Raw genomic sequence first — 25,308 nt, 5'->3', positions numbered from 1 at the left:
AGCCCTGGCTGTCCTGGAACTCACTGTGTAGACCAGGCTGGCCTTGAACTCAGAAATCCACCTGCCTCAGCCGCCCAAGTGCTGGGATTAAAGGCGTGTGCCACCACTGCTAGGCATTTGCTTGTTTTTTCATAAAACTCTTTTGAAAAATATATATGAGTGGTTTTCTTGTGTGTAAGTTTGCACCATAGGAACTTGGTGTCAGAAGAGACTGAAAAGGAGTGTGTCAGATCCCTTGAAACTGGAATTATGGACAGTTTCAAGCTGTCATTTGTGTGCTGGGAACAGAAGTGAAGTCCTCCTTAAGTAAGGGCAGTATGTCCTCTAAGGACTAGACATCTCTCCAAGCTCCCTAGACAAGTTGTTTGGTTTTTTTTTTTTTTTTTGTATTGTTTTGTTCTTTTGTTTTTTCGAGACAGGGTTTCTCTGTATAGCCCTGGCTGTCATGGAACTCTGTAGACCAGGCTGGCCTCGAACTCAGGGATCTGCCTGCCTCTGCCTCTCGAGGGTTGGTACTAAAGGTGTGCATCAGGATGCCTAGGTTTCCTTGTGAGAGTTTTTTTGAAAATGCATATCTTAGTTCCTTTTCCTGTTGCAGAGATGAAAAAACAAACAAAGAGAATTTAGCGGAAAGGGTTACTTGTTTATTGTGGCTCAAGGTTCTGTAGAGGACACAAGATCCTTGTGCTCACTGAAAAGCACTAGAATGGAGGTTGTCTACATTCCTGAGGCTGCAGCCCTTAACACAGTTCCTCATGTTGTGGGGACCCCCAACCATAAAATCACTTCTTTCTTTCTTGCTTTCTTGCTTTCTTTCTTTTTTTTTTTTTTTTTTGGTTTTTCGAGACAGGGTTTCTCTGTGTAGCCCTGGCTGTCCTGGAATTCACTCTGTAGACCTCAAACTCAGGCTGGCCTCAAACTCAGAAATCTGCCTGCCTCTGCCTCCCAAGTGTTGGGATTAAAGGCGTGTGCCACCTCTGCACAGCCATAAAACTATTTCAGTGCTACTTCCTAACGGCAACCTTGCTGCTCTGAAAGGTAAATGTCTGATGTGCACATTATCTGATATTCGACCCCTACCCCCCACACCTGAGAACTGCTTCACCCGAGAAGCCAGGGAAGGCAAACATGCCTGGAATGGATAATCTCTTTTCCACCCAGGAAGCTGGGAATGGCTGTGCTTCGTAGCCAGGATGACCTCTGCCCTAGATGTATGGCTGAGCACACCAGGTCCTCCCCAGGGCCTTCAGATGTCACTGTAGTCTATCCACAGAATACATCTTCATGGAAGAGGTGACATGTACTTTGGGAAGAGTTTTGATGTCATGATTCCTTTTAGCTTTTATTGTACACACAGGACTGTGTTACACAGGGAAACTTTTTTCCAAGTTTGTACTGTACTTAAATGCCCCTAAATAAACTGCCCAGCATCCCTCCAATTCTTTGAAGTTTGGGCCAAGCAGGCTTTCTTCTTGGTCATGGAGACAGACACTCTGCTGGCTTGTGTGTGCAGAGATCCCCCACAACCGTCCATCCGGGAAATCTAGACATCTGAAGCCTGAGACAGAGGGTCACTTCACATCCACAGCCAGGAGAAGCAATGGGTACACACTGCTGTCCTCTCTCTCCAGTCACACAGTCCAGGATCCACCAGGGAATGGGCCCTGCTGCACACACAATGAATTGGGCCTCCCACCTCAAGGCAACTGAGAGAATTTTCCAGAGGCATTACCACCAAGCATGCCCCTCTCCCAGCTGATTTTAGATTCTATCAAGCTGACAATTAGCATTAATCACCACAATGAGATTTGTTTATTGGTTTACAGTGATACAAAGAATGTGTTTTATCAAACTCTCAGAAAATAAGTTTGGGGCTTTTGTTCATTTCTCTTATTTTTCTATTTGAGACAGGGTCACACTCCTTAGACAAGGCTGGCCTTGAATTCACTATGCAGCTAAGGATGGCCTTGAACTCTTTTGCCTTCTGAATGCTAAGATCACAACTATGTGCCATCATGCCTGGCTTAGAGGTGGCTGTGGGGCTCAAACCCGTGCCTTCGTGCATGTTAGGCAAGCACTTTACCAGCTGAGCCACGCCCCAGCCCACCCACCAGAGTCCTTAGGACAAGTTGCCTTCTCTGACCTGAGCAGCATTTTGGACTCCACCCCCTTTCATTAGGGATTTACATAAGTCATACTAGCTATGGTCTCTGTAGACAGGCAGGCCTTGAACTTCAGATCTTCCTACCTCCTACTGTAACAGGGCTGCAGATTTTAGCACAATTGACTCCATACCTTTCAGCACTTAGCACCACTTGCCAAAACTAAAACAAAGCGTAATCCATCCAAGTCCACAGTCCATGGAAAGTCTCTAAATGTACTAACATTGCTTTTTTGCTTCTCTAGTTCGGCTTCTGGCTAACTGTTCTTGTTTACTGAAGTGTGTCAATCCAGAACATGGCTTTTGTGTTTAACAGCTCACCTGAGAAAGGCTGGGGGCTACAGTCGGAGTCGAACACCCAGTAGAGTCTCTGTCAGCTCATAAAGACTTTCTATTGGTTAACATCCCTGTCCAACGGGTCTTCTCTGGTGGATGCCCCACAATACTGCCTCAGCCTCCCAAGCAGCTGTCCCACCAGGCCTAGCTTTTGCCAGCTCCATTCTGGAAAACAACCACAGAAAAATCAGCTTTCATCTCTAAAATATCACAGTTTCTTTCCAATGAGATGGCATTTGACTTTGTTCTGATCAGCCCTCTGTATTTCCCCAAAACTCTTTGCTTTTGAATCTTCCCTCTCCTCACAGAGACTGAGATGGTGCCTCTGTTTTTACTCCACAACACAGCAGACAAGCCTTCTTCCTCAAACCTTTCCTGTAATCAAGAACCATGCCAGGGTCTGAGGAGATGGCTCAGCAGTTAAGAGCACTGGACGCTCTTCTACAAGACCTGGGTTTGATTCCCAGAATCCACTCGGCGGCTCACAGCTGTCTGTAGCTGCAGTTCTAGGGAGCCTGACACATGAAGTAAATATTTTTAAAGGACCACTCCACCTGGACCTAAAGCTCGGGAATATAGTGCTTGCTAGACATGTGAGAAGGCTCTAGGTCTGAGCCCCCACTCCACAAAGCAACAACAAAGGGCACACGGGTAAAGAAAATTAAACGTATCTCACCTTTTTTCAGTTATCTACATTATTATTCCAGGAAGTATACCAGGCCCTCTAGCCCTGACCATTCTCTATTTATTCATATATTTATTTTATTTTTTTAAAGATTTTATTTATTTATTATATATATATATATATATGATGAGTTCAGATAGGCCAGAAGAGGGCATCAGATTTATTACAGATGGTTGTGAGCCACCATGTGGTTGCTAGGAATTGAACTCAGGACTTCTGGAAGACCAGTCAGTGCTCTTAACCTCTGAGCCATCTCTCTAACCCAGCAATATTTATTTAAACGTTGTATTTATTCCCAAATGTAGAAAGCACCCAGGCAGCCGCAGTGGAATGCCCCTGAGGGTTTCTGTTCCTTTTATAGCTTCTCGCTATCACCTGAGACCGCACCAGATTTCTGAGGGCCCCTTGACTCTCAGGATAACCTTTCTCCCTTTCAGTTTTCCCAGATGCCTCTCTCTCTGCTCCCTTCTTTTTCTCCGAGGACACAAAACCAGCCATTCTTATGGCCTCTATGCATTTACTGTTCCCTGTATGATTAGCAGAATGGAAACTTGATATAGAAGAGCATCCGTGCATAATTTTTAAACTGATTGGTCTGTAGGGAATGAGGTGGCAAGGACTTCCCTTGTCTGAAGGTGGGCAACAATCTGTCCAGCAGAATGTGTCCCCACCGGAAGGTCAGTTCCCACCCTGTGGTTGGAGTAATGTTAATTAGCCTCTCCCTTCCGGAGGGGTAAGTGTTCCATGACCTTCCCAAAGTCCCTGAGCTGACCTTCTCAAGACAATTTACTCTAGTGCTAAGGAAGCTGAAGCAATGCTAGCCCAAGTTTGGGGCTAGCCTGAGCTACACAGAAAGATTGCTTTAAAAGCCTAGCAAACTGACAAAGCCCCTCTCTCATCTTCCAACAAGCCATCCAGGCCTTGCTAGAGGAGACTTAGTTATTTCCCACTCTGTCTTCTTGGCTTCTGCTCCAAGCACCCCCTGAGAGCGCTGATGCTGCTAGCAGTGGATCCGACAATCTAACCCTGCAGGGCCTAGTTATTGAAGAAGCAGAGAAAGCCCTTAGAACACATTGACCGAATATGGAAGTCACCTGACGGGGACCCGAGGTTGATGAAGTCATTTCATCTCAGGAAAACCACTAAAAGCTCATTCCAGAATATAATAGCTTAGTCGTGTTCAAGGTGACTCTGAAGCTCCTGTGGTCAGAGCTCTGTGTTGTTAATATGTTTCCATTACCAATGCCTCTGCAGCAGAACCCCAATTTTCCCAGGTGGGTGGGCCAGTTTTAATCTGATCTACATTTCTGTTTTCTCGGGTTTCCCCAAGTGGCTTTGGAATGCGTTGCAACAAAGTTGCAAGGCTGTTGGCTGAGTGTTTCAAATAAACAATGTTTGTGTGGAAGCCTCTTGAATAAATGTGTTTGCAAATGGGTTTAGATGTTGTGTGGAGAGGGCCTGCCTCTCCTAGAAAGAAAAATCTTCAAGGAAATTAGATCCTACTGAAGACTTTGAAAAACGGAGGCAGGGCTTAATGATCTTGCTCCAAACCCCACCCAGGCTACATCTGACCACCCTCCAACTCCCAGCTTAATACTTGCCACCCTTTCACCCTCTACATTTCTTTCCTTCAGCAAAATCATTCCGTTCAGGAGAACAAGGGAACGGTGACTTCTGTCCCCATACTCCACTGTGTGCAGTGCTGAAAAACAAGCTTTTGGTTTTCAGCTAGCACACTCAATATGGAGGCATATAATTAAGTGAATTCTGCCTCGTGCCACACTGTATGTGGCCCTGGGCTCGCTTTTTTTTGTTTGTTTTTTTGTTTTGTTTTTTCGAGACAGGGTTTCTCTGTGTAGCCCTGGCTGTCCTGGAACTCACTCTGTAGACCAGGCTGGCCTCGAAATCAGAAATCCACCTGCCTCTGCCTCCCAAATGCTGGGATTAAAGGCGTGCGCCACCACTGCCTGGCTGGCCCTGGGCTCTCTTGTGACCATCAGTCTCAATTCATTTTTCTAGCAAAGGGCCAGTTTTATAGGGTTTGATTTGGTTTTGTATTTTTTCAAGACAGGGTTTTTCTGTGTAGCCTTAGCTGTCCTAGAATTCATTTTATAGACCAGGCTGGCCTCAAAGTCACAGATCACCTACCTCTGACTCCAGAGTCCTAGAACTAAAGGCATGAGCCACAACTTCCCGACTGTTTTAATAATAATAATAATAATAATAATAATAATAATAATAATAATAATAATAATAATAATAATAATAATAATAATAATAATTTGTTTTTGGCGAGCAGACAGAGAGATGAGCGCCACCTTGGCGCTATTTCCTGAGCAAAAGTGAGGTTTTCACTGCCAACCACCACACCTTACTGGTTCGACCTGCAAGTTCTTGCAGCATGTCAGAGTGTCCAGCAGATGGCGCCACAGCTGAATTTTCCCCGGTACTTATGTATGCAGTGCTAGCAGAAGGCTGGGGGAGGGGGGCAAGATTAAAAGATATTCTCATTTTCAACATATAACGCCTTCTTTGCTGTGTCAGGGCCCTTTTTATTAGAATTGGTGGAATTAAATTTGAGGTCTTTAAAAAAGTTAATTGGTGACAACTCAAAAAATGCAACTTGGTTTCGTTTTGTTTTGTTTTTTAGAAATATTTGCACTTTATTCATTAGGTTTTCCACTTTTGTCTTAAAAAAGAATGTATTATTTTTATTTATATGAACCATGTGTAGCTGTGTGAGTTTATGTGCTCCACCTGCACAGAGGCTTGAAGTCACCTGATCTCTCAGGACAGTTGTGAGCCCAGAGAACATGGGTGCTATGGAGCCGAACCACATCCTCTCCAAGATGAGCAAGCACTTTTGACTGCTCGCCCTTCGCTCCAGTCCTAAGTCTTTGAGTAGGGGACTGTGTGCAGGGCCGAGTACCACGGCCTGCGGTGTCGTCGTGATTTCCAAGTGTGCTCCAGGAATTACTCTCCGTGAGCAGGATCTCAGCGGCAGGCGCTTTTCTCCACTGAGCCCTGAGGCCTGCCCACGTTTTTCAAACAGTAGCAATTGCCACCGGGGCACAGTGGGGCTGGGGATACAGCGCAGAGGTAGAATTCTTGGCTATGAACAACACCCGACGCGTGCGTGTATGAAACGTTAAAAAGGAAGAAAGAAATGTTACTTAAAAGAAGCACGAGGGTCCAGAAACTAAGCAACCCAGGGTGACTTGCGAGGCGTGGCGGCGGTGAGCTCACCCGCTGCGACGGAAATGGCCTGGGAGGAAGCCGGGCTGTGGCCGCTGCGCCCGCACAGCGACCGCACAGCGCCGCCTGCTGGCCAAAGGCGACAAAGAGCTGGGCCCGCAGGGCGTGGCCCCTGCGCATTCCACGGAGCCCCCGGGGACCTTAGGAGCCGGGGACGCAGCCGGAGCCGCCCCTCGCCGGGAAGAGAAAGTTCCCCGCCTGCTGCAGTTAGGGAAGGCAGTCTCCCCGAGGGTGTTAGCGGCTTTAATGGTTCCTAAAGCTAAAAAGGATGGATTTGATTTGGATGACGTTGTCATTTTAGACCACTCTAGTGGAAAATGGAAAACAGAACCTGATAAGGGTCCGCTTTAATTTTATTTTTATCCTGCCTTAACGAGAGTTGTCAAATATTAATGAGGCTATAAGGCAGACTTTAAATGTGAGCAGGGGGTTGCGTCTTAATCGTGGATGCGCTAGTCATTTCTGCCTGACAGTTTTATTCTAGGAAGATTGCGGTGATGTTTCTGGAGTCCCGCCTCCTCTCCCCACTTCCGTTTTCTCTTTCCTCATTTGACAAGAGCCTCTGCACCGGTCTCCTTAGAACACGTCATCATCACCCACTGGAAGAGGGGAATGTGGTACCACCTTTCCTCCTATGGCTGAAGCCGGCAGGGAGATGACGGACTGCGGGTATCTGCTCTCGGGGCCTGCCTGGTTGCCTGGATCCCCTCGGGATGATGCTAAGGCAGTTCCTGCTCTGCTCACGCAGCTCTTGCTCTGCTGCCTCGCCCTAGCAGCAGGTGTTGTCTCATGGACAACAACCTTGTGTTCACATTACTCAGTGATTACGACTTTCTGAGTACCTTCCACTCACAGCGATTGCTAGTTTTAAGAATCTTTCATAACTTCATTTGACTTCTTGTAAGAGAATGAAGGCCCACACACAGGCGCTTTCATAGCACACTTGCACCTGAAAGTATGCAGTTGGCCTGGGCTGTCAGAGATCCGGGAAGGCCCTCCTTGCCACACTTCTGACCTGAACTCTGAACCACTCTGATGCACTCTGCGGCAGGGACGGGCACTGTCTTCAGCCGCGTACCCACACAGTTCAGTATGTTCCAGTGAAAAGTTCGCAAAAGGTCTCTGGTCACAAAGGGAGCCCTGGCTAACTCAGTGGGGCACAAAACAGCAACAATAGGAGGTTCTACAGGCGGGAAGGAAATCCAGAAATTGGGGATATACAGTAAGCAGAACGCACTGTGTAGATCTAAAGCTGATTTTGTTTGTTAGAGACAGGGTCTCCTCTTTTAACTCTGGATGGCATTTAATCCAGAGAGATTTAGCCTTTTGCCTCCCAGTGCTGTGTCTCCACGCCCAGCTGTATGAAATGGTAAAAGTCCATGGCAGGAAAAGTAAAAGGAATGCCATATCACTGAGTCCCTGTTTGACCTGAAGACTGCGATTCCCATCGCAGCCCATCTGTAAGCATTAATTATAGGCTCTTGTTCTGGCACAACTGCAGTGCCAGAAAAACCTGAATTAGGAGCTCAGCAGCAAGAGAAGGAAAGCTGGGTTAGCAGGTCCCATAGGTAAGAGTCTGGGCTCCAAGCCCTCACCATCCGGATCCAACCAGATGAGCACTAGGGGCTCTTTGTTTTGAGGACAAAGGGGGATATTTAGTAACTTTCAGTGAGTTCGGCCAGGAAGATGTTTGACTTTTGTTTATCTGCCGAGAGGAAGGAGGGGAATGCCTCCCAGTACTGTACGTAAGTTGTCCTTCAGCTCGCAGATACAGGAACAGAGAAGCTGAAGACATCAATACAATGCAGGCACACATCTCCCTCTGAGACTCTGGACTATTGAACTGAAGGCTACTATACCAAGCAGGGACACCGCAGGAGCCTCCCTTTGTGGCACTCCCCAGAGAAAGTCTGCTCACACAAAGCCTAGCACTTCCGAGGGGGAGGGGAGCGGGCTTTTTCTTTGTTATTGGGAAGGCTCCCTCTCCCGCCCCCCCTTCTCACCTGTTCCTCCCCCTCTTCCAACAGTTGCTTCCGTCTCTTAGGAGGAGGTGGCAAAATAAATTCCTCACCCCCATTATCTGTCTTCTGGAGCCCTGAAGTCTGTGAAAGGCCAGGTCTGTCTATATTCAGAATTCTAACCTGCTATGAATTTCGCTTTTCTCTTTCAATTGTGCAAAACTCAAGGCATGGCAGCAGGCTAAGTCAGCGACACACCCACCTTTTGAAAATTTGAATCTGAGCTTCCAGGAAAAATTTCATAAGTGTGCCCTTTCTCCTCAAAATAAAATAAAATACACAGACCACCTTCAGGAAGAGGCAACTGAGTCCAGACTCTAAGCTGAAGCTGGGTATGGCGAGAGGGGCCAGTAGAGCCCTCCCTTCGGCCACCACACCCATTGCCATTTTTCCTTTGCAAAATCAGGGTGCTGAGTAGGAGAACAAGAGCCAGAGCTAACCTTGGAAGAAAAAAACTGTTACATAGGGAAGAAGTCTGGGGTGTGCAGACTGGGGGCGGGGGGAGGGGGGACGAGACTGAAAGACCTGGCCATTTTCTCTTTCCATCTTTTCAACATTGTATTTACTGCTATTGTTTGTGTATGAGGTGGATGTTACAGTAAAAAAAAAGCTGATGAACTATCTGGCCTAGGCAGAGGCCTAACCTTTCAGTTAGGCCTAGAACCATCCCTAGGCCTCCTTAAACCTTGATAAAGAGACACACATCATAACCTAAGAGTCCTTTAATGAGATACTGGGCTTTGCAGGACTGTGGGACCACAACCAGGTATTATTCTGAGTTATTCAGGAACACATAACTTCTACTCTTTCTTCTATCTCTCTTCTAAGCACGCTTTCCTTCACTCTGGGCTCTTCCCCCCACACTCAGTGTAGCCCTCCTATTTCCTCCAAAGCCTCTCTGAGGCACCATGTGGCTCCTTGTTCAAAGGAAGGCCACGTCCGATCTAAAGCACATGGCATGGGGTGCAGTTGTCCTTGTGGTTGGCTTCCTTTCTGCCCATCCTGGAGCTGCAGAAGCTTACGACTGGCTTGCCTTTGTTGTTGTGAGAGGTTAAAATTTTCAAACTGTACTGTGGGAACTTAGCCGTTATTTGAACTCAATGGGAGACTAGCTCCCAGAACATAGAAGAATGGGAGACTAGCTCCCAGAACATAGAAGAATGGGAGACCAGCCCCAGAGCTTAGAGACCGGAGCAGCCTGGCAGGAAAAAAGAAAAATGAGGTAGGAAACAATTGCCAGGTGGCTAACCTGCTTCTGAACCCTAGCACAGCCAGCACCAATCAGAGACTACCCCGTACTTTCCCTGCCTTAGTTTCCCCTTTTTCCTAGCAACTGTGTGGGTATAAAAACCTGTTTAAATTTTTGCTTGGTGCCAGACTCCTCTACCCCTGCATGGGATATGAGTCTTGCCCAGCGCTGAATAAAAGAACCTCTTGCTGATTGCATCAATTATGTGTCTTGGTGGTGTTTGGGGTCGCCGGTCCCGAGCCCTGAGTGTGGGGTCCTTCTCCCCATTTTTTAAGAGTTGTTGTTGAACTTGAAAAAGAATCCATTCTCAAATCTTAAGCTCTTGTATCATTGCAGGGCTGTGGAGGGAATGCAGATGGGAGAGGCCCATTTTTGTGGTCCCTTCCTTCCACCTTTATTTGGTCCCTGGGTGTTAGCATTCTCTCTAAGCTCCACCCCACAGTTACCTGGCAACAGCCAGGTAGGCCTGACCCACTATAAAAGGGGCTGCTTACCACCTCCTCTTGTTCTCTTGATCTCTCTCTCTAATCCTGCTCTTTCTCTTCTCTTCTTCCCACTCCCTTCCACCACCCTTCTCTGCATGTGCTCATGGCCATGGCCAGCCACTACTTCTCTACTCTCCCTCTCTTTGCCTTTCTCTGCCTCTACTCCCATCTTAACTCCCCTCCCCTTCCCCTGAATAAACTCTGTTCTATACTATGCATGTGGCAGGTCCCTCAGGGGGAAGGGATCCTAGGCATGGGCCCTCTGAGACATCCTCTTTCCCCACACCTCACCACACCTCCATAGAACATATCACCCCCTTCACCCTTTATCTTTTTAGTATCAGACTCCAGTTCCCAGGCTTGCTCACTGGGTACTTTTCCTCAGTGATCCATCGTGCTGGGCCTGGGAAAATTGGTGTCCCTTCTTGGGGTTCTTAGTCTCCTAAGAAAATACTTTAGGAATGGATTCAAACAGAAGATGGAGGGCAATTTTATTAGAAGTTAAAACTAAAACAGGGCCGGGCGGTGGTGGCACACGCCTTTAATCCCAGCACTTGGGAGGCAGAGGCAGGCAGATTTCTGAGTTCGAGGCCAGCCTGGTCTACGTAGTGAGTTCCAGGACAGCCAGGGCTATACAGAGAAACCTTGTCTCGAAAAAACCAAGGGAAAAAAAAAAAAAAACTAAAACAGGACCAGGCAGAGAAGCTGGAAATCTCAGTAGCTTCCCAGAGGGGACTGAAGAAGAGGAAAAGAAAAAAACAAACCCATCCCATTTGAGATAAGCTGATGCTGAAGGTCAGAAACACAGTGTCGGGTAGCCACTTGCAACAGAGATGAAACAAAGGGAGTTATATTTTTTCTAAGATCTGAAAACGGGGCAGGCATATGACGCTGGTGGAGTGTAGCCCTGCAAACTGCAGTGCAGGGGTGTAGGAATTCTGGGAAGGGAAGGCACGGTGTCTCATTAAAAGGACAACTATTCCATCTCTTTAGGGTGAACTCTTTCTGGAGGTAGTTCCAGAGCCAGGTCAAATGAGATGTTGGGGCCCACACTGATCCTCATGAAAAGGCTAGTTAATGTTCTTGCGGTTAGAGTACACACTTATTTTTCTTGGCTTTCATTTCAAACTACTATTAAATCTATTTTTCTTTACCACTTTCTTTGGAATATAGAGGAACTAAGGCATTGGTTTATGAACTTAAGCACCTTAGAGTAGTGGTGTTGCTGGTGACAGTTTAAATCAACAACTACATAGACAGTTCAGTTTCCAACCCTGGGACAAGGCAAAGAGCTGCATATTTTACATATCAAAGCGGAGCTGGCCTCCAGCTTCTCCCAGCATCCCTCAGTCCCTACCCAGCATACCCTGCCCCCAACCCTATATAATCCAAACATTTTTCACACTCTCTTTCTCTCTCTCTTTCTCTCTCTTTCTTTCTCTCTCTCTTTCTTTCTTTTTCTCTCTTTTCCTTTTCTCTTTATCTCTTTCTCTTTTTCTCTTTTTCCTTTTTCCCTGGCCTCAATCCTCGGGACCAGTGAGTTCACCCTAATAAACCTGCCTTTAGTATAATCTAATTTGGCTTGAATTGGCTCAGTTCACAGGCAGCAGAGAATTAACCTATCACACACCATCAAAGACATTTGTCTGCTAAGAAATCTCTTCAGTGTCAGGAGGCAGAGTCAAGGAATCTCTGTAAGTTCAAGAACAGTCAGGGCTACACAAAGAAACTGTCAGGGGAGAGGGGGCTGGAGAGAAGGAAAAGAGAAAGAAGAGGAGAAATCTCTTCAGTGTCAAAAAGGGGCTTTCTGGGGCTGGTGAGATGGCTCGGAGGGTAAGAGCACTGACTGCTCTTCTAGAGGTCCTGAATTCAAATCCCACCAACCATATGGTGGCTCACAACCATCTGTAATGAGATCTGATGGCCTCATCAGCTGCATCCGAAGACAGCTACAGTATACGTATGTATAATAATAAATAAATCTTTAAAAGGGGGGCTTTCTTAGCAATACTCCCTTTTCACATTACTAGTCTTATAAAAATAATCTAAACTGGCTATTGTGAGACACACCTAGCACTCTGGCGGCCAAAGTCCTGTTCAAGGCCACCCTGGCTACAAGGTAAAATCCTGTCAACAAAACAAAAAGAAAAAAAGTGGTAGGGCTTTTGCAGTGCATGCCGCACCGAGTTCAATCCCTAATACCTCAAATCCATAAATAACACATAAAACCAAAAGGATATTTTTAACGCTGTCCCTTTAAGTGAAACTCATTCGGAATTGCTCTTCTCTGAGCTAAGCCTGGAATTAAGGCAAAGGGGCTTGGCTCAGGCCTCAGGGACTCATCACATTCCACAAATACTTGGCCCATCTGCTGTCTGACTGTTTCTCAGACCAAAATTCACACGTGGCTTCAGCTCTTGACAGCTGAAGTCTTTTTGTTGAATAGGAATTCCAGTTTGGGGCTGTTTGGGATGAGTTCACACACACACACACCCTAAAAAACAGGTTCTGTGGGTTAGAGAAAGCTTTCTGAGCCAGGAGAGATAGACACACATTTTAAAAACAACACGGGTTTATTACTTGGAAATTCCCCCCCAAATCTGGTTCATTGTGTGTGAATTCCCACTCATTACTGGTATGTTTTTTAGTTCCTACTAAATTTCATCTGCCCTCTAAGTAACCGCTTGTATTGTGTTTAGAACAATGGTATACTTATTCGCTACTTCTACAAGGAGCTACTCAGCAGGAGACCAGCTGCCCCTGCCCTCAGAAGGCCTGCCTGCTGGACCAGCCTGGTTAGCCCTCCCAGAGACCTCCGAAGGCTCCCTTTCACAGTGAGGCCCAGCTAGAACAAATGAGCAGATGTCACAGGCTTATCTTTACCTTTGTAATTAAAGAAAATTGTTGATAAACAATTTTCATAATTTGAAAAAATTATGAATATTCACAGGTTGTGAACTCACAACCTGTGAATATTCATAATTCTGCCCTTTGTTGGTTGATGGCAGCTACCCCTACAGTGGGCTTTAGGAAAGCTTTTAATCATGGGGTTCAAAATTCCCAAAATATGTTACCTCATATTTCAAAGAACTTCAATTTAAAAATCATAAGCGGCTCTCTTGCCCCCTTGCTCTCCCCTCTCTTCCCATTCCCTTCCCCCCTCTCTCCACATGGTCATGGCTGACCTCTACTTCTCTACTCCTTCACTCTGCCTTTCTCTGCCTCTGATATACCCTCTTAACTCACCTCCCCATGCCTTATAAATAAACTATTTTATACTAAAAAAAAAAAAAAAACATAAGCGCTTTTGGGGACAAGATCTCTATTTTGCACTTCATATTTTCCACATGTAAGGCTTTAGACATGCAGCAGGTATCCAGGGAATTCATGCCTATTAGCCAGGTGTGATGGTGCAAGCTTGTAATCTGCCACTCAGGAGGCAAAAGTAGGAAATTCAGGAGTTCAAAGACAGCCCCTGCTCCCCGAGGTCATCTCAAAAGAAATAAAGCAACTAAGACAAGCATTAAAGGGACAGCGAATGAGAACTAATCCCAAGTTTAGGCCACATTGTCAGCACAGTATAATACCACATACATCATTTACACCAAAAATATCCTAAGTGCTTTCCATTCATAGATTATCTCATTTAGAAACTCAGGCCGCGTCACAGGTGCTGCTGTGAACATTAAATGGGGTGGCACTTGGAAAAGACCAGACATTACTATTAGCCTATTTTATATGTGACAAACCTCACACAAGAAACACCGCTAATCAGCAGTCGTCCCAGCTGGCATTCTCGGGTGCCTTTAATTTAGTTGTGTTATTGTTGTTTCTGTTTTGTTTTGGACAGGGTCTCCCGGGGTCGGGCAGGCTGGCTTCTTCAGTCTCCCAAGGGTTTGGATCACAGCTGTGCATCCCCAAGTCGGTCCTCCCGGAGCTTCCAGGCTACCAACCACACCCATAGCTCCATTCACTAAAACCACCGTTCTTTGAGCCTGTAGTGAAGAGCTTCCTCTGAAAGACCATCCCCGAGAAGTGAAAGTACTCAGGCGCCAGGTTTGCAATCGTTCCTTCCCTGTGCTACCTCACTTCGTCTTTACAACTTCGCCTTTGTGAGTCGCCTACACTGGAGATTGGGGGTTAACTACCCGGAGGCAGGGGGCTAAGGAGCCGATGAGAACACAGCGCGCCTGCGCTGGGCCTCTCTTGGAGCTCACTGTGCTGCTATGCGCCGCCTGCTACTTCCCGTTCCTCTCGGATGTTAGTAACACTCCAGTCAGCCCTAAAGCCTATGCCTGTTTCAACCTGCCCCGTGACTACAAACCCAGTTACATGTTGACTTGTGTGTGCCATGAAGTCATTTCTAGATCCCAGGCACGAGGCCGAGCGAAAACAAAGGAAAGCGTTTCTGATGCTGGCCACACAACAGCTGGGAGGAAGAGGCGTAAACATTTAAAAGGAGCCCCACAGGGCACGGATAGGAAGCTCACACAGAAAACACAGCATGGCGCCATTTCTGTTTTTAAAAGTTACACAAGACAATGACACACTTATACATATACATCCATGATGACCAAAGGAGAAACGCCGGTTCTCTGGGTGGGGGCCGGCCAGGCTTGAGGTGACAGAGTAGTGACATTTTTAAAAGATAGTTTATTAGCATAATGGGTATGTAAGAGAAAGGGGACAAAGGACTGGGTGGGGCAGAGACGCTGTCAGAAAATAAAAGATCAGAATAAATAAATCTAATAAACATTTTTAAAAAAGAAAATAAAAGATTACCCACGTGTTATAAAGGGAGTATCATGAACACACCAGGCTAAAGCCACTGTCTGTGTTCATAGAGACAGATGCCAACTTAACATCTCATCTCGAATTCGATGGCTTTTAATATTTAATATTTCTTACATCTACCAGAAAGGTTCTCACATTGTGGCTGTTGGAACGAGACCGGGGTCGGGGGTGGGGGGGTGAGGAGTGGGTGGGAGGCCTGGCTGTGTTTCGGTGGGGGGAGGGGGGAGGCCTGATTGTGTTTCTTTGTGTTATTGGACTAATTTCCTTATCTACCAAGAAGAGAGAATAGAAAGAGACGGGCTCCAGAGAGTGCCCTGAGGATTAACTGAGAGAATAAATGGACGATAACTTAGGCTTTTGAGACATGTGGGTCCCAGCATGGCTCATAACCCTCTTACTGCCCCAGTCCATCCACTTCACCTGATTTTTAATTTTATCTTTAAGATAATTAAATGTCCTGCTCTGAGAACATGTGTTCATTACTACATGCCTATACCATGCCAACTTAAATGAGTAAAGTGTTGGAATTTGGTATAATAGCTTGAGAGACAGGCTTTGCTGATTTGAAACTTTACATTGTGCAAACGTATCTTTTCAAGCATCAATAGTCTGGTTCATATATTAATTTTAAGAAATATATTTAATCGAATTAAACAAAAATACATCTCTCTTCCCTGTAAAAATCCATTTTTGATGTGAGAGATCAATCACCCAGATCAGAGGCCATTTAAAGCACAAATAAAAAACGTAAATAGGTTTCCATCTTACAGTGTGTTTATTCATGACCCTAATAAAACTTCAGACGCTTGTGAAATTTCAGCAATGAGATCACAAGCCTTGTATGAAGAGGATTTCAGAGATGGAGAAATGCTAATGCCACTGGTATAAGTTAATACAAAAAAAGGAGTGAGGACCCAGTCATAACATTAACAGTGCACACAGCCCCATGGTCAATAGCACACACAGCCCCATGGTCAACAGCACACACACAGCCCCATGGTCAACAGCGCACACAGCCCCATGGTCAACAGCGCACACAGCCCCATGGTCAACAGCACACACACAGCCCCATGGTCAACAGCACACACAGCCCCATGGTCAACAGCACACACAGCCCCACAGGAACAGCAGACACACAGTGCCACATCCAAGGTTACACACACATGATGTAACCAGCTTCTGTTTCAACCTCACCTTTGGAACAGACCCAAGCTCTCTTCTGCCTTTGTTGGATGTGCATGAATTTTAAAAAGCGAAGAGACCTGAAGATTTGTGGTGCAGTAGATAAGATCCAGTTAGAGATGTTTTACACTCTTTGTGAGGAAAAGGATTGACCTGAAGGACCTGTTTCCAAGCACACGAAACACATCCCTCTGAGGCCCTCCCGTCATTACCCGGGGCTGTCAGCTCAGAGCTGGGCACCCATTGTTCACTTTCTTCTACTCTAATTAGATTTGACAGATTGCTCTTTCTGGCTTGACCGGCTGTTGCCAAGAACCCAGAGAAGAGATGGGGCTGACCTTGTCATTGTGCCCATGGGACCGGAGCTCCTCATCCTAGTCAACAGATGACAGAAATACACACCAGCAGCTTCCAATCTGTTCCCTGCCTTAGTCTCTGGCTCTTTCTGTGAAGGTGAGGTTGAAACAGAAGCCGCTTACATCATGCGTGTGTAACCTTGGATGTGGCACTGTGTGTCTGCTGTTCCCGTGGGGCTGTGTGCATGCTCCTGACAGCCTGACTTTTCTTATCCTCAATACTGAGAAGCTGACTGCCTGGGTAGGCTACGGGGGTGGGGTGGGGGGGGTTGTTAAGTGACACTCCATATTGTTCATATTAACTGTAACCTTGGTAACATTGTGACTCTTGTCTGTAATACTGGCACCTTTGTCTATAACACTTTGACCTTTGTTTTTTCTGCAAATCTGGAAAGGGGTAGGTAGGTGGGCACACTCTCTCCCTTGCCATCCCCTCCCCCTTCTCTCTCTTCCTTTCTTTGTTTCTTCAGGGTCTCCTGTATCTCAGGCTCAGTGCTGAGAGTCTAACCTGGGATTGCACATGCTGGCTAGGCACTCCTCCTACAAGGATGCCTAAGGTACTCAGTCTAGCCATATAGCCATGGCTGTCCTGGAACTTGCTATATAGATCAGTCTGGACCTAAATTTGTGGTAATCATCCTGCCTCTGCCTCCAGCAGTCTTTTTTTTTTTAATTTTAAAATTACATTTATTATTTATTTGTGGAGGAGGGGAACATCTATGAGAATCAGTCTCAGGGCTGACCTCAGGGTAGCAGGCTTGTGGCACCCCTCCTCACTGAGCTGGCTCACTGGTCCTTTCTTTTTTTTTTTTTTTTTTTTTTTTTTTTTTTTTTCGAGACAGGGTTTCTCTGTATAGCCCTGGCTGTCCTGGAACTCACTCTGTAGACCAGGCTGGCCTCGAACTCAGAAATCCGCCTGCCTCTGCCTCCCAAGTGCTGGGACTAAAGGCGTGCGCCACCACCGCCCGGCTCACTGGTCCTTTCTAACCAGAAAGCTGTTTTAATCTCGCACGGAGCCAAGATTCGTGGAGTGTTTCAAGACACACAGAGCTGAGGAGGACTTCACACAGCTGAAGTCGATTGCAGAGCTGGGGAGATCTTCACGAGTCTGGAGAGGACTTCATGCCTCTGAGGTCAACCCATTGCATGGTTCTGGTAAACATCAATGAACGTGGACCTAGACGTGTTATATTGCTACTACCTAAGAGTTGTGCCATGAGTGCCAGGCGGTGGTGGTGCACGCCTTTAGTCCCAGCACTTGAGGCAGAGGCAGGCGGATTTCTGAGTTTGAGGCCAGCCTGGTCTACAGAGTGAGTTACAGGACAGCCAGGGCTATACAGAGAAACCTTGTCACGAAAACAAACAAACAAACAAACAAACAAAAAGAGTCATGCCATGAAATGGTTACCTTAAGTGACCTTAGAGATCATCTAGTCTGAGAACAGTAGGATGGCTCAATGGGTAAGGCCACTTCTCTCACCGGGCGGTGGTTGAGCACGCCTTTAATCCCAGCACTTGTGAGGCAGAGGCAGGCGGATTTCTGAGTTCGAGGCCAGCCTGGTCTACAGAGTGAGTTCCAGGACAGCCAGGGCTACACAGAGAAACTCTGTCTCGAGAAAAAAAAAAAGGCCACTTCTCTCTAAGATCTAAGTTCCATGCCCAGAACCACATGATGGGAGGAAACACCTACTGTCTAAGCTACACGCGCACACGCGCACACACACACACAAAATAAGTAAATAAATGTCTGAAAACAAAAAGTTTGAGATAGGGTTCTATTGTATAACTCTGGCTGTGCTTCTGTCCCCAAGAACTGGGAGTATGTAACACCATGACACCATGACATCACCACACACACACACACACACACACACACACACACACACACACAGAAACTAATATTACATATTAGTTTAGATGACCTTATTCAGACATATCTCTTTCAAATATATCTATATGAGAGCATCTAATCTCATAGCTTTGTTTGGGAGGTTAAAGGAGTGGATCTGACAAGCCCAGAGATATCAGCTAACAGCACTAACCCTTGACCCTGAACAAGAGCCTGCTGACTCTTTGGCATTACCATAGCCCCCTTACTGCCCCCTCCCTGTCCTTGATATAAACCACACGGGTCAGGGCAACCATTCTTTCCCGGCAAAAGGACTTCTCAGTGGAGGACGGAATTGTCAGAACTAGTCTCTTGCAGAGAGTGCTCTTAGAGCAGATGCTGAGTCATCAAATAGCAAGGGACTCTTGGGGACAATGGGCTTGGCTATGACCTTGGCCTGAATAACTATAAGTAAGACTGTTACAAAGTTCTTGAGACACAGGCCGTTGACCAGGCTGTGATGTAAACCAATTCACCTTGTCTATTCGACTACTCGAACGTCTTTTAAAGCACATGATCACTGACTGAGCTCTGAGCCCCGGACACCCCCCAAAACTGACTCTAATGAAGATCTGAATCACTGAGCAGAGCTTCTGAAGGAGCCAGGGGAGGAGATGTGTCTGTGCAGAGGAGCCCCCTACTAGGGGAGCCATGATGGAAGTAGGAGTGGTGAATTTTCCTTGCTTGAGTCTCAAGTGGTTATATAAAAACCACAGAGGAAGTGATAATGGAGCTAAACTATGGGAGATAAATGTTATTTTCCCAGGGGCCGAAGCGATGCACGTTCACTTCGTTCATGGCTTGCAGTGGAGGACCTGCCAGTGGCCTGGGACAAGCATCCATGCCTGCAATCCCAGCACCTACACCTAGAAGCTGTCCTTTAAGATGAGCCTTAGCTATATAGAAAGCTCAAGGCCATTTGAACATGCTATGTGAGACCTTGTCTCCAAAGAACAACAAACAGACAAAAAACCCAAAAATGGGCTGGTGAGATGGCTCAGCGGGTAAGAGCACCAACTGCTTTTCTGAAGGTCCTGAGTTCAAATCCTCTCAACCACATAGTGGCTCACAACCATCCGTAATGAGATCCGACGTCCTCTTCTAGTGTGTCTCAAGACAGCTACAGTATACTTAGGTATAATGATAAATAAATCTTTGGGCTGGAGCGAGCAGGAACTGAGCAAGCAGGGTGGACCAGAGCAAGCAGAGGTCCTAACAGTCAATCCCCAATAACAAAATGAGGGTTCACAACTATCTGTACAGCTATAGTGTGTACTCATATACATTAAATAAATAAATAAATAAATAAATAAATAAATAAATAAATAAAAAGTATGTGTTGGGGGAATTGCTAGGCACAGTGGTACCATATGGGATCCCAGCACTTGGGAAGCAGAGGCAGGAGGATCTCTGTGAGTTCTAGGCCAGCCTGGTCTACAGAGTGAGTTCCAGGCTGGCCAGAGCTACATAGTGAGACCCTGTACCAAAAGAGAAAAGAAAGAAAAGAAAAAGAAAAAGCCAACATTTCCTACATAGTGAAGCCAGTCTGAGCTATCTGCTAGAGAGAAAGAAGAAGAGAGAGAGAGAAGAAGGGAGAGAGAGAAAGAGAGAGAGAGAAACAGAGTCAGAGAGAGACTGAGAGACAGAGACACAGAGAGAAACAGAGAGAGACAGGGAAAGAGAGAGGGAGAAAGAGAGAGACAGAGAGACAGAGGGTATGAGCCTGTAAGGGGAGAGTTTAGTGCACAGTTTAAAGAAGGAGCTCCCTGGACATACAAAAGAGACAAGGAGTCTGTGTTGGTGACTCGTAAGAAGCAAGGAACTAACATGATCCAAACTTTGGGTTGTTTGGTTGATTTGGGGGGGGTTGTTTTGTTTTTTTCTCAAAACAGGTTCTCACTACTGAGCTCTATAAACCAGACAGGCTGACTCTGAACTCACAGAGATCCACCTGCCTCTGCCTCCCAAGTACTGGCATTAAAGGCCTGCTGCCCCCATACCTGCATATAGGTTCTTTTAATGTTAATGTATGCAAATGAGTGTTTTGCCTTCATGTAGGCGTGTGTACCCTTTGTATGGCCAGTACCTGAGGAGGTCGGAAGGGAGCATCAGATCCCTGGGACAGGAGTTCCGGACTGATCATCATGTGACCCATCATGTGGGCCCTGGGAACTAAACCCATATGGCAACTCCGGGTCTGAGAGGCCAGACATTCCATGGACACAACATCACATGGTACACAGACTTACATGCAGGTAAAACACCCATACATGTAAAAATAAATAAACATCTTTTTAAGGAAAGGAAGAAGAGGCATTGGGTCCCCTAAAAGTGGAGTGAGAGGGCTGAGAGCCGAAGTTTGGGTGCTGGGAACCAGACTCAGATCTTCTGGAAGAGCGCTCTCTCAAGGACCTAGGTAGGTGTCGTGTCTGCTTCTTTGTATGGGGCACGCACAGCACATGGAGGAGGGCACAGCACAGCCTGAGGAGGTCAGCTCTCTCCTGCAGTGTGTGAGTCCTAGACAATGAACTCAGGTCAGCAGGTTTGCTGGCAAGCTCCCTTACCTGAGGAGCCACGTCGCTGGTCTCACCAAACTCCATTTTAGAACATTCTGATGGTAAAGTGGACCATGGGTAAGGGGCCTTGATAGAAGGAAACGAGCCCAAGACAAAGACTGAGAGAGACCACTGCCAACATAACTACGTTTCTTCTGTCCTTTTATTCTTTAGGTAAGAGCCTTACTGTGTTACGATCTTGAACATCTAGGCTCAAATGACCCTTCCCCTCTCTCTAGCTACCAAACAGTTCGAAAGTCAGCCGATGCCATGTGCCCAGCTTTACTGCCATTTATTTATTTAGTCTCTCTGAGACAAGAGTCAGTCTTGTGTATCCCTGGCCTGGAACTTAGTAGTAGACCAGGCTAGCCACACATTTGCTACGCTCCTTTTGCCTCTGTCTCCAGAATGAGGGGAGGATAGATCTACACCAGGATGCTTGGCTCTAACTAAAGAGTGAGAGACATATGGTTCAAAAGGTAAATGCTACTCCGGTATGCACAGACCGCCAGCACTGTGCAGACAGGTGCAGTGTGGTCCGCTGATAACCTCTAACCCAGAATGGATAATTATTACACCGGGGCCCCCAGGACTCAAGATACAGTTGGCCTCCAACCTCTCCATGTGCACCGTGGTATGCACGTGCCTGAACAACACCCCCCCACACACACTGAAATTGTAATAAATAAATGCATACATGCACACATACTTCTCTTTTTCGTTTACTTCATTCCTCAGCGTGCCTCTGCAGTCAGCACTCTCTGGCTGGGCCTTCTCCCTGAACCCAACTGTCTGGATTTAAGTAGCTTTTCTCCTCTTCCTGGGCCTCATCACCAGATTGCTCTTCCTGAGCTCAGCCTGGCATGCAGGATCCTCTCTCACGCCCGACTCAGTGCCTTTGCCAGGATGACAGCTTTTGCTAAGAGGGCCAATTGTGTCAGAGCCCAGCTCATGTGTCACTCCTTCGGGGGCCTTTCTTTTACCTCACCTTGTGGCTCAGGCTGGCCTTAAATTTGCAGCAATCCTCTTGGGTCAGCCTCTTGAGTGCTAGGATTACAGATCTGAGCCACCAGAACTAGCAACCAAACACATCCTCCTTAAACATCCTTTTGTTAGGCCGCTGGATCGGTCCAGGGCCTTTAATGACTGTTTTCTTGTTAAGCTGTAAGTTTAAACTCTGCCTTACTTTAGAGACTTTCAAAGCTGCTCTGGCCAGGGCCATCAGCTCCACTCAGCTGTGGGCAGGGTGGCTGCTGTACCTTCTAGAACAAGGTCCCGTTCACGCCTTTCTTCATACACATCTCAGAGACCATCTGACGCTCGGCTCCGAGACCACCCCTCCCTACGATCTTGCTTGCCTAGTCCTGCATCACCTCCAGACTGCTGAAGCACTTAGCACTTAATTATATATGCTTATGTTACGTAACTGACCGGACTGCTGAAAATGCACATTAGTCATGTTCCCTTCAGTGGATTTACTGAGTGTATGGAGCATAATTTATACTTCTTTAAGTCATAAGGTCTAGACTTGACCATAGCCCTCCAGTCCCAGCTGTTTCACAGGATTATCTTACGCCATCAAGCAAATGGCTCACCTTCTCTTGTTTATGTCCTAGTACCACAAATTAGCACAGAAATAGAAATTTCAGGCCAGCCTGGGTTATGTGGTGAGACTCTTGTCTTAAAAACAAAACAGCCGGGCAGTGGTGGCGCACGCCTTTAATCCCAGCGCTTGAGAGGCAGAGGTAGGCAGATTTTTGAGTTCAAGGCTAGCCTGGACTACAAAGTGAGTTCCAGGACAGCCAGAGCTATACAGAGAAACCCTGTCTCTAAAAACCAAAAACCAAACCAAACCAAAACAAAACAAAAACAAAAACAAGCAAAACAAAACAAAACAACAAATGTACTGGCTGGTTTTATGTGTTAACTTGACACAAGTTAAGAGTCACCTGAGAGGAAGGAGCCTCAGTTGTGGCAATGCCTCCAAGAGATCGAACTGTAGGGCCTTTTTCTCAATTAGTGATCAGTGGGTGAGGGCCCAGCCCATTGTGGGTGGTGCCATCCCTGGACTGATAGTCTTGGGTTCTATAAGAAAGCAGGCTGAGCAAGCCAGTAAGCAGCACCCTCCATGGCCTCAGCTCCTGCCCCCAGGATTCTGTTCTGTTTGAATTCTTGTCCTGACTTCCTTCAGTGGTTAACTGCAATATGGAAGTGTGATCCAAAGAAGCCCTCTCCTCCCCACCTTGCCTCTTGGTCATGGTGTTCCACTGCAGCAATAGAAACCTGGCTAAGACACCAAACAAACAAATCATAAGCAAAGAAATATTTTAATAAAAAGTTCCCATTTGTGTGGTTTTCTCCTTGTGAGTGCATGATCTCAAAGAACAAACGAGTTCCTGTGGCGACTGCTTGTCGGCTGAGGGGACAGCGTGTCTAGGAAAGAGTGGAAGACAGTAATAAAGGTGAGGAGGAGGTGATTAAAGGTGCAAGGCCAAGCTCTAGACACATCCTGTTATTACATTTTATATTATACCAATTACCACAGCCCTCTCTTTACTACTTTAAACAGCATCATCCGGCTTGCTTTGAAGAGCTGAAGCCTTGTGTCTCATGGGGTCCCTGGATTGCATTCTAGTAAAAGGCCTTGGGACTCGGTTGCTATGGAGAAGACAAATTACTGCAATGTGGCGGGATCACCTTGGTGGCAGCGGATACCACCAAGAAGGGCATCAATGCAACCTGTCCTGAAAGATTGCTGAACGCTAACTGTTTAAAGAATGTCTGTAGGATGCTCTCTTCCAATCCCCCAATGCCTACGTCCACCGTCTAGTGCACTAAAATACCATATTTGAGAAGGAAAGATTAAAAATTAAGAGATGATTAGAAAACAGAATTGATGTGTGGTTTTAGGATGGGTGAGACATCGGTCTGAGATAGCTGTGAGCCATCATGTGGTTGCTGGGAATTGAACTCAGGACCTCTGGAAGAGGTCAGTGCTCTTAAATGCTGAGCCATCTTTCCAGCCCCACCCAAGTTGTCTTAAAACGCTGTAGTGCATGCATTGCCAGCTGAAGAACCAACAGGCCTGGCTCTGTCGACACTGGGTTCTGTGTCTGTGGATTTTGCTTTTCTGATCTAAGATTTCTCATTGGGAAGGTGACTGCAGACAGTTAGGAAGCATTTCAAACCCTCTTCCCTGTCCTGCCTGCCCACCCGCCCTGACCTCTGACTTTCAGTTAGGCCTGTACAAAAACACAGTTAACCCTACCTTTGCCGGCAGAAATGGTGTACTCTTTATACATTCACCTCCTCTCCTAAGAGGTGTCTGGGAAGCATTTAGGAGACACTTAGATTCAAACTGTGCCTTCAAAGGCACAGACAGGGCGGTGGCACTGAATGTCTGGCCATGTGGAGCTGTCTCAAGGGGCTTTCCACCCAAGCCGAAGAGCCACTCCCACAGAGAGCTGATGGATTCCCCATCTCTCTAGCCCGCTTCCCAGATTCTCAGACTTCAGATTGCTCTAGAGTCACCATGATTGTTTTAAAGTATACTGAGCCTTTCGATGCAGTTCTCTGATAGAACTTCGGAGCCAGCAGACAGCATTAAGAAAAGAGCTCTGTCAGCTTTCTGCCTGCCTGTTGCTTGGCAGCAGCCTCCCCTGGGACGTCTCCTGGCATCCTCCCAGCCTCCTCTGCAATATTAAGCTGTTCTTTGTGCTTCCAGTAAAGACTTCCCCTTTGCACCTGTTTTCTAGGAGAGCTTCGCCCATGCCCCTCACCCCAGGTTGAAAAAGAACCATGCCTGCTGTTTTAGTAAACGCCTCTCAAATGCCCACCAAGAAATTGTTCCTTTTCGTCTTTCCCAACGGACGCTGTCGTGTGTGTAGTTTAAGTTACACCCCCTTCAGGTTTTGAGGCCACCAGCCTTCCGTACATTATGCTAATTGCCTTGTTAAAGCTGTCCAGCCCTAAGTGATCGCCCTGTGGAGGGGGAGCTCAGTAGAGGAAGAGGGAGCAGAAGGGAAGGCCCTTCACTGGTACAGTGCCTCATGAAGGACAAAAGGCAAAGGGAGAGCCAACTCAGCAAAACAGAGTTCCTATGTGACCAGGAAACAGTGAACCAGAAGTGCAGTCCAAACTTCCTGCCGGCATTGCTGACAGGAAATCCCCTGGAACACCAGGCCTCTGGTTATGGTCTGAGAGGAACATTAGCCCATTTCCCAGCCATCTGCTGCAGAATGAGGTCAAGCAGGAGGGTTTCTACAGCGGCCAGCATTCCAGGCAAAGGTGTCTGCTGTGGTCTGCCCAAGTGAGTCATTTCAGCTGGTTGGTCACCCAGTTCAC

General features: G+C 46.7%; 2 long non-coding RNA genes across 2 annotated transcripts; both read right to left on the bottom strand.

The window, feature by feature from the left end:
• Positions 1 to 1,789: 1,789 nt before the first annotated feature.
• On the bottom strand, positions 1,790 to 16,772 carry LOC116079280. Its single transcript, XR_004113857.1, has 2 exons — positions 16,504 to 16,772; positions 1,790 to 2,662 (listed from the first exon to the last, which is right to left on the bottom strand). It is a non-coding gene; the product is annotated as an uncharacterized LOC116079280 (long non-coding RNA).
• A 6,500-nt stretch (positions 16,773 to 23,272) lies between these two features.
• LOC116079274 lies at positions 23,273 to 24,886 on the bottom strand. Its single transcript, XR_004113856.1, has 2 exons — positions 24,233 to 24,886; positions 23,273 to 23,397 (listed from the first exon to the last, which is right to left on the bottom strand). It is a non-coding gene; the product is annotated as an uncharacterized LOC116079274 (long non-coding RNA).
• Between the last annotated feature and the right edge of the window lie 422 nt (positions 24,887 to 25,308).

This window comes from Mastomys coucha, unplaced genomic scaffold, assembly GCF_008632895.1.
Source record: "Mastomys coucha isolate ucsf_1 unplaced genomic scaffold, UCSF_Mcou_1 pScaffold11, whole genome shotgun sequence".
Taxonomy (NCBI): Eukaryota; Metazoa; Chordata; class Mammalia; order Rodentia; family Muridae; genus Mastomys; species Mastomys coucha.
The sequence above is the reverse complement of the archived record's forward strand: the minus strand, read 5'-3'. Positions and strand labels throughout refer to the sequence as shown.